Below are 18,254 nucleotides of genomic sequence, written 5' to 3' on the forward strand. Positions count from 1 at the left end.
ATCCAGTGTCATAGTTCAACCCCAAATGGCAATTCAACCCCACATAGCCACTGGCTCACACTTCCCTGATGGGATTGGGATAATCAGAAGGGTAAAAGTGAGAAAACTCCTGGGTTGAGATAAAGACAGTTTAATAGTTAAAGCAAAAGCTGCACACACAATTAAAACAGAACAGGAATTAATTCCACACTTCCCATGGGCAGGCAGGTGTTCAGCTGTCTCTGGGAAAGCAGGGCTCCATCACATGTAACAGTTATTTGGGAAGACAAACACCATCACTCTGAATGTAAACTTCCTTCCTTTTTCTTCCCCCAGCTTTATATGCTGAGCATGACACCATATGGTATGGAATATCCCTTGGGTCAGTTGGGGTCAGCTGTCCTGGCTGTCTCTCCTCCCAATCTGGTGCACCCCCAGCCTCCTCACTGGAGGCCTTGACTCTGTGTAAGCAGTGATCAGCAGTAACAAAAACACCTCTCTGTTATTAATGCTGTTTTCGGCAGAAATACAAAACATAGCCCCTCTCCAGCTACTGCAAACCCCAGCACATCGAGCCATTTCATACATTTAAAAGTCATAGCAGAAACCTGAAAAGGGAATGTGTAGTCCAGAAGAAAAATTTTCAGTATCCTCTCTAGTATCTACAGTAAACAAACCAATATTTAGTGTACATTTAGTGTACATTCTCTTTCATGATTTGTTGTTCATCTAGTTTTCTAAAATGTGTTACAGAGATTGTGTTAGAGAACACCATGTATTTGGTACTTGTCAAAAACTACTTGCTAATCTGTAGTAGCAGATATTTCATAGAACAAAGCAGAAAGTAGTTTGAACTGTATAGCACAGCTCTGAAGATATTCAGATTTGAGTCAAAGACAGACTATGGCTTGAATCCTTTCTCTAAAATGAATGAAAATTACTCTGAGTATTCCATGAGACTTCCAATACAATCATGTAATGAACCTCAATAAATATTGTCATATATGGGATTCTTCTCAGTGCATCCTGAAGTAACCTCATGTACTATTTCAGCTCATCTTTCTCATCCAGCCTGCACTGGTTGTGGAGATTCTAATTTTTTCCATTTTTGAAAAGTGCTTTCTCTCTCTTTCTAACACTAGAAAGAAGTAATTGAGGAAGGAAGGAAATTGCCATGGTTTTTGCTGTTAAAGATCCAGTATTTTTATAATGAAAGAATATTATTTTGTTTCACGGTGTTTTCTTCTTCTTCTGAAGGGCATTATGTCTCCATCAAGTTTTGCTTTCCTCTCCTGTTCTACAAAGCAAATCCCAGAAGATGTTCTAAGGCTTCAAACCAAATAGCCCTCATAGAAATGGAGTCATGGGAGAAATTCCTCTTATTTTCCATTGTGAGCAGATGCTTCTCTTCAGCCTACTGGGAATTTCTTATTCTTCTTTCTGAGACTCTTCAAGATGCAGCCTACAGTCCTGTAATTCAAGTGCAGGAGCTATGTAACATCGACAAACAGCAGACAAAAATTTAACAGTAGTTAGAACACCCATCATTTTAAGGGAGCCTATGATAAAGAAACATTCCCTGAAAGCATTGCTTATATTCACAATGCAAGCATTGATACAGATGGAAGAGCTGTTGATTGGTCCCTGTGAGCCAACAGTTCAACCCCATAATTTTCTTTTTACAAATACTTGCATAATTCTTTTCTGTATTCATTCATCATAAGAATAATTAAATCTTTTGGGCCAAGTCTGCAGCAGACCTGACAGTTAAACTTAGCTGCTGGCCCACAGAGCCCTGTGGGGAACTTTATATACTTACCACGACCTTACAGTTGAGTGTTTTAACTGGTAATATCTGTAGTTTATTTTCTAGAAGAAAATTTATTCATAGCCAGGGTTCAGCTCAGCCTTCATTTTTGTACCTAGAGCAGACTGTAAATATTTATGTAAATACTACTAGATAAATATCCTGTATTACCCAATGCTAGAAAAAAATCTGGAAAAGCTAATAACTTGCAGATTCCTTAAGTATCATATTTAGAAATTTCCTAAATAATTATGAGAAAATCGGGGAGTGCTTTATCTGTGCTGCATATGTGGGATCAAGAGGCATAGAGGAAACATAATAGTAAGAACTATGCTGTTTTAATGCTTTGGAAAGTGTTGCTTTCTTCTTCCCTGCTACCAGGGAAGGACTGTTCAGAGACAACATTTGAAAGATACTGTAGGTCATCCCAACAGTCACAAACTTTTCCTAGGATATCAGTACATAGAAAAGGTAGTGATCATGCAGACAACCAAGATGCGCTGACCCGATTTACACTCTCAGCATGTCATCTACTCATGATGTGACAGGAAAGCACAGTAAGAGCTGGGGGGAAAGAGAGGTAAGGCATTTTATTCCTGTAGGGCTTCCCAGACACAGTAACTTGTTATTGGATCTGACAAGTAGGTTAGTGCACAGGCTTCTTACAAAGCCAATAATGTACCAAAAATAAAGAGTTGGACAATGTGTACATCCAGCCAACGTCCTTGCTCATACTGAGTATGTCTGGCAAAGTCCAGGATCTAGGCCAGGAGAAGACAGATAGTTAGGGAAATCACTAGATGATATGGCATCAGTTTTTCATAGTACTTATTATTTTCTTGATAGCTGGTTGAACTAGCTTGTTCGTATGGCTGTAGTACGTATTAGTAATAGTGCTAAAGGTAGGAATGCACACTCCTCAGTGAAGAAGTCAGCAGAACCTGCAGACCTGATTTAGACTAAACTTTTCTGCTGATTTTTGCTCACAAGCCAAAGTAGTGCTTAGAAAGGGGACAAAAAGCAGCAAAGATAAAATGGATCAACATGAAACCGGCAAATATGTTATGTGCTGTCTTCTCAGCAGCAGTGATCCAAATCTCACAGTGTGAGCAATCAGCCCTAGGGGGCCATGTGCTTAGGAGAGGCAGTCTTGAGAGGGGTGCCTGTGAAGCTCCGGGGGGAAAGTCTGGCTGCATTTAAGAGAAGGCTTCTCTTTAGCAGATATAAAACAGTGTCGCATTTGCATAGGGCAAATACCTGAGAGCTCACAATTTCAGCCTAAAACACGAATTTGGTGGCAGAAAAACACTACTCTGCCTGCTCTTATTCCATTGTCAGTGAAAGGTAACTTGAATGCTTATTGTCAGAAGACATAGCAAATAAACATAAAATTTAAAATTAATCCAACTTTCTCTAGCCCTCTTCTCTCCTCTGATCTCCTAAATAGGCAGTTGGTACAGAACCAGTTCCTTAATTACAACAATGCACATCCGCTTTAAATCCACTTTAAATCCTTCGTGTAATTTGCATTCATATGACTCGGACCAGCTTCTGGGCTCTGAAGAAAATAAGTCACTTGTAAGGTATCAGCGAGGAAAAGTCTATGTTTCCCAAGGGAAAAAAAAAGAAAGCAGGATAAGGCACAGGACTTCTCAGACAAAGTGTAGGTGGAAATCTATAGTACATCAGTGAACTGTGTGAGCTGAAGTTTCTTACTAACCATCATTACTTATTATAATGTTAATTTAAATACATATTACTTATGAGATTTGAAGTGTTTGCTCTTTTCATCTTGCAACCATATGACAAGATTGTTCAGCAAATAGGCTACCTATTCTGTTTTCTCAGTTATTCAAAGAAAAATACACAAGCCAGATGCATTATTTCATATGTTTGATTATGTTGGGCCACTGTGATTTGCCAAACTAACAATTCTTCATTTCATGTTGAACCTGTCTTTTGTTAAACACCAGCTATTGCCTGGCTACTTCCCACCATGCTGTTTTTATTAATTTTGTCTTAGGTCTGCTTCTTTTGCTGTTTCTTTTCTGTGCCTTCATTCTCAAAATATCTTTAAGATATTGCATTTAGCTGCTGACATAGAGTTATTCATCTTCTGAAGTCCACAGTATTCCCCAAGTGTGTATATTTGTCCTCATCTTCAATGTTTCTTTGATTTAACCGTTCCATTTTGTTTTGACTTTTGATTATCCCAGGGCCCGATTGGTATGGATGGAAAGCTGGTAGGTGATTTATTCAAAACCAGTGTAATTTAGGTCTTGCATATATTCCCTCTTTGCTCTTTTAATTACTCATGCTGAAATGTGTATTAGTGACATACTGGCTTCCTTCAGAATAACTTCCTTCAACCCTAGTAGCATGGATTTTCAACGTATTGCTGAAAAACCTCTTCCTCTTTTTTGTCTATCCAAGAAAATGGGGGCCAGCCATGCTATTCCTGTTTCCTTATCATTTTCTATCTGAATAAGATTAGAAGACAGATATTCCTACTTGAGTGCTCTGTCCAGAGAATGCTGCACAAGTGTAGTTTGATGGGGCCTTTCAAAGAGCAGGATATCCCTTCTGACCACTTATCGGTGATTCTTACTGGTTTCCTTTTTCCACAGATTCTTAATTTTTGTGTTTTAATTTCTCTGTCTGGATTTTGTTTGCTGATTAGATATGAACAGCCTCATGTCTCATAATAACTGCATTTGTACAAATTCGAGATATTCTTTAGGGATATGCTGCTTGAATTAAGTTAGAATTAACCTTTAATTTTATACAATGCATTTTTTAATGCATTTGTACTTGTGTGTATATTTGTGTAGCTACATGTTTGGATGTATGAGCCTGGAAGTTTATGTTTCCAGCTCTTTAAAGATTAACACCATGGAAAGGTGTGAAAATCCAGTTTCTGCACTTTCTTGCTGTTGCTTTTGCTCCCTCTTTCTTCCTTTCCAGGATAGCCATTTTCATTGATACCTGATACATACTGTCTTTTCTGTCCTTTTGCTTACTACAAGCCCCATCTCCTTTTCAAGCTCAACTTGTTGACTTGCTGTGTCAACTTTCATTTTCTTCTCTTAAGATTTTTACTGTGCTCCTTGAGGTTTTCTTTCTGCTATTAAGTAACTTGTCTGTAAAGTTTGCAGCATACAGTCAATAGGCTTTTCCTTTAATCTCCTCTTTTAGCAGATTGGTAGTTTACCTGTTAACTGCAGCTACATCATGTATATTTCCTTTTTTGTTTTAGTATCATTTATGTATCAGCATCTAATGTTAGGTTAAATTGCTCGGAAGGGATTAACTATCAACAGTGGAAGAGCTTCCATCATGGTAATTAGGCTGCCAAATGTAAGCCCTTTCTTTACCGCAAAATAGTGTATAGCTGGTAAATAAGAGTACAGAAGGGAAAATTGTTCTGAAGATTTTACTGAAACCATGACATATTATGCAGCTATATCCACCGTAGCCATGGAAATTAAAAAAAAAAGCAAAATCAGCATTCAGTATGGATAATCAAGTATGTGACTAATGATCCAGAGGTTCAAAGCAGCAACAATGAAAGTGTACCTGATCAGTTACTGGTGTTGGGACCGATCCCTAAATGCATGCAAAGAACAGCAGTCAGTTGGTAGCTACAATCAATGAATTTTAGAGTATGTAGCAGGTTTGAATAAAGAGATGTTCATTAGAAAAAAAATCATAGAGTAATGCTGACTTTTCTTTAGGAGTATTTTCACCCTGTTTGTTATCTGAAATTAAGAGAAATACTTCCAGCTAAAACATTTTAATCCACAAGAAACATGAACTGGGGGTGATTTATGCAGCAATGAACCAGGGTGATTTCAGCAGTCCTGGGGTCATTTTGGGAACGCAAACAGATGAATTGAGATTTAGCTTGCTCAAATGTGTTATAATATCAGATTGAATTTATGTTAGAGGGTTTTTTAATGAACACAAAAGTAACTCACAGAGCTTTATTCCTGACCATTTCACAGCATACAAAAATGTGAGAAGGCAAAATTAACAGCCCTTTTTTGTCTCCCACACTTTGAGTTGCTGTTGTGTGACAGTGAACCTTTCCAATCAAAAAGGTCACTATTTTGATGTCTTTCTACCCATAGCTTTGTAAGAAGAGCTGATGAGTTCCATAATTCAGTGCTTGTTGCATCCTCTGGGTAATGTCACTGGATCACTAGTGAGAAGGGAAAATTACACTGTAACTGCAGTGGCTGGTAGGGCAAGGAGTAGCTAAGAGCATACAGAAATATTGAAAGATTGGGAACCATTGTAAAAAAACATAAAATAATTGCCTTCACTATTGTAAAGATCCTTCCATGCTAAAGGAACTCATAGGCAACAGGTTAAAAAATCCTGCTAAGAGTACTTTTGTATTCATCATATGCATTTACAACTAAATGCAAGACAATTGCAATATTGACAGCATATATAAACTAAGAGCAATGCAACTGTTATATTCCCCAATATCTCATAGAATTCTCTGCATAAAAAAAATTGTCATATAAAAATTGATTTTCTAGCTTTCCTCTTTCTGTATTGCAGAAAAGTAATTATAAATGCACAATAACAGAAAGGCAAACTGGTAATGTTGTTGAGTCTGAGAGCAGAGAACACTTTCATGGGAGCATGATTCCAAACGTCACATTCAGTTCAGGATATGTTTGTGTTATGTGTGTATGTCTTGTATATCATACATATAGCATGTACCATGTGGACAATTAGCAGCTTATATGTCTTACATTGAAGAAAAAAGTCAATTTTCAAATCTCTTTGGTTAAATATATATGAATATAATCTGTTTATTTGCTTTCTGTCACTTAAAATCAACTTTTTGTTGCAACATTTGGTGATTTCAGACCTTCACTTACGTTTTGGTTTTTTTAATATATATGCATTTGAGACAGCTTTAAATGATTTGGCCAAAATGTATTAAAACATTAGATATACTTGTGAGCAAATGTATTCTAAGGTTTATATATAAAGTTTATATTCAGAGGCCTCAGTTTAGATAGTTTATATGAAATAATGTATCAGCAATACTGCATCAGTAAGCAATTCCTGATGATTTTAAGATCAAGTATAATAGATTAAAACCCCCTATGAGGGGAAGATTGAGGTAAAGTCTGAGTGCTGAGGAGTCTCAGTTATATTCATTAACCCAGTGTGATGTGTAACTTCATAGAACTCACCAATTCAGAAAGCTTTACTTAATATTAGAACTTGCAAACCTCAGACAGTAGTTTATTTTTTTTTTAACCTCTATGGTGCAGTGTTGTTGTGAGGAACTAATACAAAACCGCAGCATCTACAACAAGGAATGCTTTAGGCTGCATTCAGTGTAAAGATTAGATAGCCACAATAATTCTGTATTTTACCATTATTCCTCTGTAACATAATTTGTAATATTTCTTGTATTTCAAAAATATTTTAAAATTTTCATGTGAATTTAAATTTTTTAATTTAGAGCAAAAAGTCTTATAAGTTGGTAAAAAAACAAACAAACAACATTTTCTTCAGGTACATTTCTTGTACACAATTGTTCCCAGTTGAAATGTTTTCTCCCCCATCACCTTTAAAATCACACAGAATCACAGAATGGTTGCAGTTGGAAGACCTTTGGAAGTCATCTGGCCTAACCTCTCTGCTCCAGCAGAGCTATCTAGAGCAGCTTGCCCAGGATCATGTCCAATGGCTTTTGAATATCTTCAAGAGTAGGGACTCCACAGTCTCCTTTGTGCCTGTGCTTGGGTATCCCCACAGTAAGAGAAGTGTTTCCTGATGTTCAGACAAAAAAGTTTCTGCTCTCTGTAGCAATACTTTCTGGCTAAAGTGAAGAGGTTTTATAAGACTTAAAAGATTTCTCCGTGCTCAGGTTTTCTCAACAGAAGGAAATGCAGTTTCAGTTCAACTGAAATATTATTTAAGTGTCATAAAACACTAAAAGCTAAGCTAGCCCTAAAAGCTTAAAGAAATTCTCTCTTTATCAAGAGAAATATATAAATATTTGTCTCTGTCTTACAGTGTGATCTGATTGTCTGGGTGATGTAGTTCGTAGTCACAGCTACAATACAGTTTGATAAAATAATCCTGCTTCATACAAATGATTTTTAATAAGTGGGCTAAAATAACTGATAACTTTCACTGGCTGTCCTAGGCTAGGGGCCTTACTGATAGGAAGTCTTCTCTGTAAGACTTTGCAGCAACAAGAGATACATACAGCTCCTCAGTGGTCAAAGGGTGCCTCTCCAGTTTCCAGGGTTGGTCTAAAGGGATGTTGATAAATAAGAGAGAGGAGATGCATCAGCTGTCTCTTGGGCTGACTGACAAAGGTTCATCTACTTCTGACTTGGTTTAAATTTTGGTTATACTTACTTAAAACTGTGATGCTTTCACCAAAGGCAGAAAGACTATTGTTTGTTCAACAATGTGTTCTTTCAGTTTTGAGACTTTGTTCATTCAATAAGCAGTAATTAGCACCTCCTTGAAACATGGAGCTGAACCATAATAGAGAAAAAACCCCCAATACCTGCTTCTAAATCAGCTCAGCATCTGTGGATTGTTTCTAACATGAGAATTGTTAAATTAGGTGTTTCTGTCACTTCTAAATTGTTATGATTGTCTAAAATATGAAGTTTCTGAAATGCAGCTTCAGTGATATTTATAGAATCAGTTGCAAGAAAGCTCATCGGTTTGAACTAAAACATTCAAATTCAATATAGACTTGAGTCAAAAATCTGACTTCAATACAATTACTGTATTTTTTATTATCTCCTTATGAGAAAGTACTGTAACTATTTTCTACTATTTAAGGAGTTAATCCTTACCATAACTTTCCATAACCTTTTCTTTTTCTTGTTTTTTCAGGGTCAGCCTGGTCCTCAAGTAAGTGTAATTTTATTTTCCTACATAAGTAATAGCTAGATACAGGGCCCACCAAACTCAGGTTATCTACAAAGTATTTGGATTTTTTTTTAATCCTACTCTAATAAGCTAGAAACTGGTAACCATTGCATAATTTAGAAAGGCAAATATTTCCCAAGAGAGAAACATGCCCCCCTGATATGGTTGAGTTCCCTCAGCTGTTTGACCAGATGGTGGGGTCAACAAAGTAATACTGAATAAAGCAAATCTCCTAACTATGGCTTGAAACTTTGCCACTGAACTTTAAAGCAAGATAAAATAACTTAGCAAATGTGTAGCAAATGTAATACTTCAACTGCTTATTAATCACATGCTAATAATGTTGCTATAATCCAGGCAGCCTTCAGTTATTTTAAATATTGCACTGCTAGCTATTTTGATTAATTATATATACACTGCTTTGAATTAGTTCTGCTTTATTTAAAATAGTAAAACTTTGTCTTGTGATCTGTAATTGAAGACATGGAAATATAGGAACCGAACTTCAGTTCTAAGGTAGAAATAGACCAGCAGAAAGGAAACATTATGTACAGCAGAAATTAAATGTGAATTATTTGAGTGAAAGAGGACTATAAAAATATGACGGAGCAAGGAAATAGGAAAAAAAAAAGCCAGTGCCAAAGCCCAACTTACTAAAAACTCAGTTGAAAAACTCAACCTTTCTGTGTACTCCAGATGCTGTGTAAGAAGCTTTGGTCTGTGGGCCCATCTTTGCACAAGTGAGTTGCCCGAACCAGGATTTCTATGAGGGCCTTTTATCATAATCAGAATCATAATTGAAAGTTAAAGCTTTACTGCCTTTTTGACTGATAATTTTTTTAAGTTAAGATTTTCATTATGAGAAGCAAGCATTTTCTTCAGATTTTTCAGTTTTAATCATTATTTTCTTTTGAAAGACAGACTGCATTAAAAAGCCTCAAACCACTTAGTCTGAATGCCCAGTATCCTTGCAGTACCAGACTCCATTTAGTAGTATTGTATAAGAAGTTCATATGATATGGGAAATGACCACTGCCCATAGCACTTAGGTTTTGCAGTAGGCTCTTGATGTGTGGACTACGCAGAGAGAGAGGTATCTTCAACCTCTGTGCTGCTGGGGGTTGATGAAGAGGGAGATTGTAATTCTGTGTGGCACTCTAGCTCTGAACAAGCTCTGTTGAGGACCTGAGGCATATACTTGAGCCCATGGGCTGCCCTGTAGTTGATGTTGACTTGTGCTGCCACCCGTGTCTTTTCCTTCTGGGTTTGGACCCCCACCTCCCACATTTCAGTTGCTTAGCAAGTGTCTCTTGTTTGTAAACAGCTGCTCAGTCTTTGGAACACATATCTCTACGTAAAATGCCCTGGGGTAGATGTAGGCAAAGAACCACAGTGGAGATTGCAGTATTCAGTGCAGTTGCAAGGGCAGAAAGGCAGAGAAATCTTGTCGCAACTGTAAGAGAAGTGAGGTGCAAATCGTAGGAAAAACCCACTAAAAATTCCCCCCCCCTCGCATTGTATTAAGAGAGAATTCTTACTTCCTAACTTCAGTAGCTCATCCCAGTGGAAGTGCTCAGTTCTGGGTCTTCGCCATTATTCTGAGCAACACGCACCATTATTCTTAATAATGCCTTTTCCTCCTTTTCAGCTCAAGATGCATTTATTGTGTCAGAAGGATATGTATGTATTTTGACTGACTGATTGAGTCCAGGTATAATTCTTGCAAGAGCACTGGTGGGGAAGTCATAGTGGCATCAGACAGTCAAGAGTCGTGTTTGGCTTTAGATCAAGATGCCTAAACCTAGAAACGTGTGTAGATGTTGGCATATGAGGCGTCTAAGCTCTCCTTGCAGTCGGTGAAGGTTAAGTCAATACTCAGAGCTCCTAGAAACCTGTTCATCTCATTGTAAACTCCTCGGGCTCAATTACACTGCCTGCATACAGGCATTTGTTGCTGCGTGAGATGATCCAGCGTCTCCAGCCTATAGCCACTGGCTGTTTTATGTCCAAAGGCTGGAGTCTGTGTTGGACCATTGTTGGAGCTGTCAGTCACAGGCAGCTGTCTTGGATACCTAGAGAACCTCTCACATAACACTGCCTGTACACATTCATGCCTCTTAATTCCAGATTCTGATTGTAGGCGGCCACTGAATCAGATAACTATTCTGCTGAGTTGCTTTCTAACAATGTTGACATCTACGTGTCTCAAGCAACTACATGTAGACTGTACATTTAGATGTCTTTCCCCTTACACTAAAACCGGATTCAGATAACTTCATGAGACAAGCATTTTTTAAATATTGAAAGCTGTGGTTGAAAATCTCAAGACTTTTAAAAATTAACTTTAAAGTATCAACAGAAAACAGAATCTGTTCACATATAGATAAAATAAGTCAAACTCTCTTGGTTTGTCCTTAAAATAATGCAGACATCTCAGCCAGCTATGATTGTCAGAAATTTCCCTGGTCTTAACTGTGTCCATAAGAAATTCAAATTAAAAGTATTGTCCGTTTGGTTAGTCAGTAAAGGCTTCCTGGCTTCAAACAACAAAACTGTTATGCTGACTAGAGAAGCACTTAGAAAGTTTCTGATGTCATAGCCATGTAAGTCCACACTAAAATCAGAGATAAATTCTAATCCTTTTTATGCTCAGTGTTTTACTAACACCTATCCTTTTTTGCTATGGTTTTCCAAAAGTACACACTAAATTCACTCAACACACACATAATTAATGCATACAAATATAAATCCATAACAGATCAGTAACACCTCCTGTCTTTTTATCTTTAATGTTTTACTGGTTATTTTCTTCAAAATTACGTAACAAAAGATAATTTTGCTTCATATATTCCCATTTTAAGTAAAAGGAAACTTTATTACAACTCATGGCCTTTTTTTTTTTTTTAGAAAAAACTTATTTTTCTGTTGTATCTCTGAAAAGTAAAGACCATAATCAACAGCTAAAAAATTTCTAGCATAACCTTAAAAAAAATAAAATTCCTTCTTGTGATTTTGCTTTCCTGTTAAAAATAGAGCTGTTTTAAATACCATGTAAGCTGTGTTTCTTTGTAAAAGAACAAGTAATAAAATATTTCATATTTTTGCTGAAACTTATATTCTGGCTTTTGAATGACCTCAGAGAATATCTCTAGAATGTAAATAAGTGTTTGGATTACCTTGTACCAGAAAGGTTTCTTTCCCAGTAAATCTGTACAACAAATTCTGCCCATAAATCCTCTATTTGAAATAATGAAAGTATTCCTGTTTGTCAAAGAACAGGGTTTAACTTCTAGTCTAAAGTTAATTCCATAAGAAATGTACTGTCTGGGTAAAGAGAGAAGGCTCACTATTTTTAACTTTTTTGGTTGTTTAGAAGTGAAGTTCATCTAAATGCTGGAAACCAATGCTTTCAGTATTATGGTGAAGGAAGACAAAATAATCCTTTAAAAAATCTTGCTGAACCAGAACTATTAACAATTATAAATGTAGGGTGGTAGTATGGTGTTTAGGTGTAACTTTGTCTCAGTCAGCCACTGTTTTTATCTTCGGGGCAATATCTTTTCCCTGGCCTATCTCTAGTGCAACAGACTTTCTCTCTCGTGTCAGCACACATGATCACTCTCTGTGTGGGACTTTGAGATACAGCAGCCTCACAGATGCTTCTCCCTTCTCTTTGGCAGCCATCCAAATCTGCATTAGAAATGGGCAAAATATTAATGATTGATATTTGTTTTCATGGGATTCTTGTTTTCCTTTGTGTGAAATGTCCATGGACGTGATGTTATAGCAGTCTGAAATTTTCCAGTGCTTTGTGTATGATAAAGGGTTACCATAACAATTCTGGTGACAAATGCATGTGTGTGTCTTTTTCACCATCGGGGTTTAGGATATGTCACAGGAGTATTTTTAATTTCTGATTACAGAAATTCTAATTCATGGTTAAACTGGTTATTACTGACTTGTGCTGTCAACAGAGCTGGTGGGAACCATTTTAACTTTTAGTTTTCTGGTTTTTGTCAAAGGACAAAGAAACACAGTCAGCAGGACATAGACCATAGTTTTGAGTGGTTTTGGAAGGCAGCAGTCTATGGAAGAGATTTTTCATTTTCTAGAGAACAGTGTGATGACAGGGACGCTCCTAGATGTTAGAAAAGAGTTGAGTATCTGGCAGCAGGAAGGATGGGAAAGGGGTTGTACGAAGAAACTGCATTTTAATTCCTGGTGAGTTTCCCTTTCAGTTTTGGTAGTTTGGATAGCCTTCTGCATTCCAAGACCTGTTAAATATTCCTCTCAGAGCATGCCATGCAGTAGTGGGGCAGTTGATAACATCGAGTGGTCATGTATGTGTTTTCATGGCTATGAGCAAGGTACATAATATGTCTTATTGGCTAAAGCTGCAAAGTGGCCTGTACCTGTCAGACCCTTAGAGTTGGACATGCTTTTTTGTTCTGATCACCATAAATTGAGATGTAAGCTCTGTATTACTTATTTCCAGCAGTTTGCTTTCAGGAATGCCTCAAGACTCTTTACTTGCATAGAGCGTGGCGGAAGGAGGCAGGAAATACTCTTAAAAAGGACAAAATCAGCCTAAGGTTGAAGAAACAGTTCATCGCCTTGAGCTACACGGTGCAGTAATGTTGCTCTTCCTGAGACAAGCCCAGTGGTTGCACCCAGGCCATTAGCTGTTCTCACTGTAGAGAATGATCTTGGGGGTGTTTCTCCTTCTAGAAACTGATACTCTAAGCTCCTCTGTGAAATTCTGATCCTGCTGAAGGATTGTATGACTCTGTTTGAATATGCAAATGCTAATCTGCTTTTGAGTTACAAGTTGCAAGTCAGATTTTGCTGTAAAACTTTAACAATTAGTTTATTAACATCAGGTAGCAGACTTGTGAAAGTCTGTTTCTTACTTCATATGAATAACAAAGTTAAGTCCTTGATCCCTCTGCTGCTAATAATCATTTACAATAAATTTTGAGATCAGAAATTAATCTTAGCTGAGGGCATCACATAAATAAACAAGCTTGTACTAAGTTTCATATGGATTTTGTGTGCAGAGTTTTACTATTTGCTTACCATTCTCCTTTCTAAAATGGTAACAGAATTTGTGAACACTACTGAAATTGTGAGATCTTTTTAGGAAACAGCCTATATTGATTTGTGAACATGAAGAAACAAAAGCCATTATTGTGGCTTTTCATTTTATTTTAGTTGCTAAAATGAACCACATCAGAGAATGTAGGATGAGAAATCATGCTCAAAACTCCATGTTTACTGTGTACATAGATGTTTATGACAGAAAAGATGCAAGAAATGTGTCTTCCCAGAAGGAGCTAATGCATTTAATTGTTTTAAAATATAATGCTTTCTCAGCATCATATGTAATAAAACAGAAGTTAATATTGTTAAAAGGCATTGACAACAACAAGGAGCAGTTTCAAAATATAAACCACTTCAGTTTCCCTTGGTAGACTTAAGCACATGTGTAAACCAGGATAGCTGTGAATATTAAATGTTTTTTTGGCTAAGCAGATAGTATTAGTGCAAATAAAAGGATTCGTTGCTCTGGGAAGAAGAGAGCACAGAATCGGAGATTTAGGGGCAAATTGTTCTGAACCATCAGTTATACCAAGGCTAAGGAAGCATCACACAAAATTTAAAAAGGCTGAGGAGAGTAAGTTCCAGTCATCAACAAGCAATATTCTCGTAGCATTTAATATTGTGCTCTGCTTCCAACATGTTTTTTTACTTGTCTTTTCCCACTCTTTTGTCAGGAATTGCAAAGGAGCCTCTAATGGCAGATTAATGACTTCCCTACAATATGCTGTTAAGTGAACTTAGTTGGGGATAATTAGACTTCTTAGAGCTCTGCTCATCAGGCTCTGTCAGACACCCAAAGGGACGCCAGACCCCTACCCCAGCTGTGCTACTGTGTTCTTTTACCTACTCTGATAGGCATGCTTTTGAGTTACAATTTCAGTAACTATCTGGTGCTGAAATAGCAAGATGTTCAAATGTTCCACAGCATTTCCTGGAACAGATAATTTATTTCTGATTTTCTTGCTTGATTCAGAAAAAAATATCAGATTTGAATTTTACAATTAACAATTCAATCTAGCTTTTGATTTTCTACAAACACAAAATTTAGAATAGTCATTATACAGAATTCTGTGGAAAGGGCTCTTCATGCAACATTATATAGGCTCTGGATGTCCTTGTAAAGTAAATTCTGCTCTTAGGAAAGTGGCTTCTTTTACTGAACCTGAAGATCTCCTTTCAGAGTAGCTATATGCAATAGATGAAGAAATCTTGGAAGATGAGTTTTGAGAACAGTGTAAGTTGTTTGGCCCATAACTTTTAGAAGTTGATCCCCTCATTTTGTAGTTCAAATAGTGGCAATTTATGATACTGTTACTCTAAAAAGCCAAGTTCTAGAATAAAACAATACATATAATATAACTAATATATAAAACTTTAAAGAAAATGTGCAGGACAGCAGTTGGTGTTACAACTTTTCTTCACGGTGGCATCATTAACTTCTGAAAAGAATTGGGTTTGTTTTAATAAAATAAACATGAAGGTCTGATTCACTGGTTACATATGCTAGCATAAATGTTATGGGGAATCACAAATTAGCATTCCATCTATTCATCTAGAAGGCAGCTGTCACCAGGGCATACTAGATCTTCTAACAGCAAGTGAGAAACTGTGAAGCAAAAATTACTTGTAAGACTTAATTTGGTAAAGGATCGCTTAGGTTAACATAGTACATATGTGTACAAAAAAGCAATTGGAAACCTAGTTCTGTGGTTCTGTTATGAGATGTACAAAGGGTTGTCAAAATATAATTAAGGACCCTGAAAATATTTATTGTATTCCTAAATCATTTCTTTATCAAATGACCTTTGTATTTTCTTCCTCCTATTCTACAGATGGCAGAAATACATGAGTGTGTTCTGTGTTTTATTAGGAATTATGTCAAAGCAAAGTATTGCACTGTTTTCAGGAATATTATATAGTATTTTACTATCCTGCTGCACATGTTTTTAATTTGATATTAAACTCATGCTGGCTTATTGTTTTTACTGATCTTCATGCTGTATTTCAGTTGAATTCCAGTTCAATTTGTTGCAGATCCCAGTAGTTTCACTAACTTTGAAAAAACAAATTAAAATAAATTAAGAGTTATAAAAATGTGTATTTAATCAAACTTATTGTGACTTAATGCTGTGATATTCAAAGACTTTGGTCTTTAACACGGTTTTCAAAATGGCAGAGTTTCCTTGAAACCCATTATCTTGTCCAGAGACCCAGTGATGTTTTGCTGGAAGTTTGAAAGTCCTATAAACTAGAGCAGACCTGAGAGATTTGGATCTCAGACTGCTGTATGGAAGCTTCAAAATCTGTGTTTGCTATTATAAAGTGACACTTGGGTGAATTGAAATTTTACTGTAAGCAACTTTATATGTCAGGGAAAATGCTTCAAATTTTTTATATTGAATTGATGCTGGCATGAAGAGCTGTTATGTTATTCTCTCCTGTAAGCATGAGTCAAGTTTGGAGGAGAAAAGGAAGAAAAAATAGAAAATGCAGCAATTACTTTTGTTGGAGTGTTTTGTGTACTGCTAGTAATGTTATTAACGACCATAGCATGGAAGTGTCCATTTTGCTTGTGAGCTTTAATCTAGAGTGCTATGTTTGAAAAATGCTTTGTCTGTCCCTGCAATAGCTTAGGAGTTCCTAGTAATCTTTTTTACTGAGATCCATCAGTAGCATTCAAGAACTGTTAGCTACTGAGAAACATGTAGGAGAATCACGTATTTTCAGAAATACAATCCAATTATATTGCCCAGTATGTCTGCTAGTGATCATTTGCCAAAAAGAATGAATATCCATTTAAGTAGACATGTACATATGTGTGTAATTTCCCCTGAAGATGTTCTGAATTTTGTAGACCAAACTATTAGTCTTGAGGAGAAAACAGTTTTGCTTTTAATAAACTTTATGTTGTCTTAATTTGCTTCCTGTATAAAGTCCCAGCCTTAAAGGTTACAAAAATATATTCAGTCATCTCACTTTTATATATGTCTGTGTATAAAAGTATGTGTATGTTAGTAGTTGATATCAAAATTCATTTGCATTTATCTAGTATTTCAAATCAAACTTCACAAATCTGAACAGTTCTCAAAATAGGTCTATAAATTATGTCATTGCAGTTTTCCCCTTTGTAGATGAGGAAATTGGGGAAGATAAAAGAAATGTTTAGTTCTCCTGCTGGCATTTGTTTGTCTTATTGTAATATAAATATTATTTTATATGCTATTTTTATGTGCTTTTATTTCTATATATACTCTTTAATGTTGAATAAAAGGGTTGACACATCCCCATCAAGACGAGTTAAAGTGTCAAGTCTTTGCCTCTTTCAGCAATGACTTGTACCTAGGATAGTTTGGAGACATCTGCAGTAACGTAGTACTTGGAGGTTGCCTCAGCTGGCTTTGTGCAGTGTAGCTTTTATTATGATGTTTATCAGGCAGTTCTTGTAAAAGGCTTTTTTTGGGTACCAGTGGAGCCTCGTGTGCACAGAAACTATTTAAGGGACTGCAAGACATGCAAGAGGGGGATAGGAAAGAAATAAGAAGAAGATCCTCGGAGAAATCTATGGTATTTTGCTGAAATACATTTTTCCCAAGCACTAGCATACCCTTAAGTTTAAAAGTTACCTAGTTTGTGAAATAATTTCATTGCTCTTAGTCTGTGGAGGTCTCAGAAGCTTTTCTGTACCTTTGGGGTATTTTTTACATGGCTGTGGCTTTATACTACTATTTTAGTGCCATTTTCTTTTAACCATTCATGTTTTAAGTAATCTAACACACCAAATCTTTCACAGTAGCATTTTAGAGTAGCATTTGCAGACAACACTAAAAGAATATCTAAATCTTTCTTTGACATTCTACTGCCTTGAATGAGCAAGTGTCTCCTGTACTGAGTAGCAAAGTTTGCAAAAATAAAAACCAGTGTATGTACAGTATGCTTTGCCTTTGAAATACTGAGTGAAACTCAGGGCATTGCTACTGAAATGGAAGACAATAAATGGAAGAATGGAATTCACCTTCCCTATTTCAAAGTCCGTGTTAAAATCCTTTTGCTGAAAATAAGTTTAGTGTTGAAATACAGCAAATGCATATTAGCTGCAAAACCTTGTTTGTATGTGAGCTGTGCAGGTTTGCTTGTTTACACAAGTTCAGCCTTTAATACTTTAATGTAAGTATGCCTTGATATGATAGCAGGTACAAGCCACGATTCTGCAGAAAGCTGCCTTGTTTTGAAGCTAGTCCTTATTTCGAATGGGTGAACAGAGAGGGTTATTTGGTATTTCAATCATCTGTTTCTGTGTAGTAGTGATTTTTTTGTAGAGCTGGACCCTATGCAGCATCTGGTAATGAAGTTCATGAATCTCCTAGATCCAGCTGCTGGTCAAAGGAGGATCTGCCTGGTAGATATTTGTGCGCTATTTCATTACATGGTAGTAATGGAGACA

General features: G+C 36.5%; 1 protein-coding gene across 1 annotated transcript in view; it reads left to right on the forward strand.

Moving 5' to 3' along the window:
- The window catches only part of LOC113964601 (collagen alpha-1(XXV) chain), a 155,942-nt gene that overhangs the window by 21,095 nt on the left and 116,593 nt on the right, over positions 1–18,254 (forward strand). Inside the window, exon 3 of the mRNA XM_027677054.1 lies at positions 8,678–8,695. The gene's annotated coding sequence lies outside the window, so the exon portion shown is untranslated. The remainder of the gene's footprint in view (positions 1–8,677; positions 8,696–18,254) is intronic.

This window comes from Neopelma chrysocephalum, unplaced genomic scaffold, assembly GCF_003984885.1.
Source record: "Neopelma chrysocephalum unplaced genomic scaffold, ASM398488v2 Primary Assembly neopelma1_42b, whole genome shotgun sequence".
In the NCBI taxonomy this organism is placed as follows: Eukaryota; Metazoa; Chordata; class Aves; order Passeriformes; family Pipridae; genus Neopelma; species Neopelma chrysocephalum.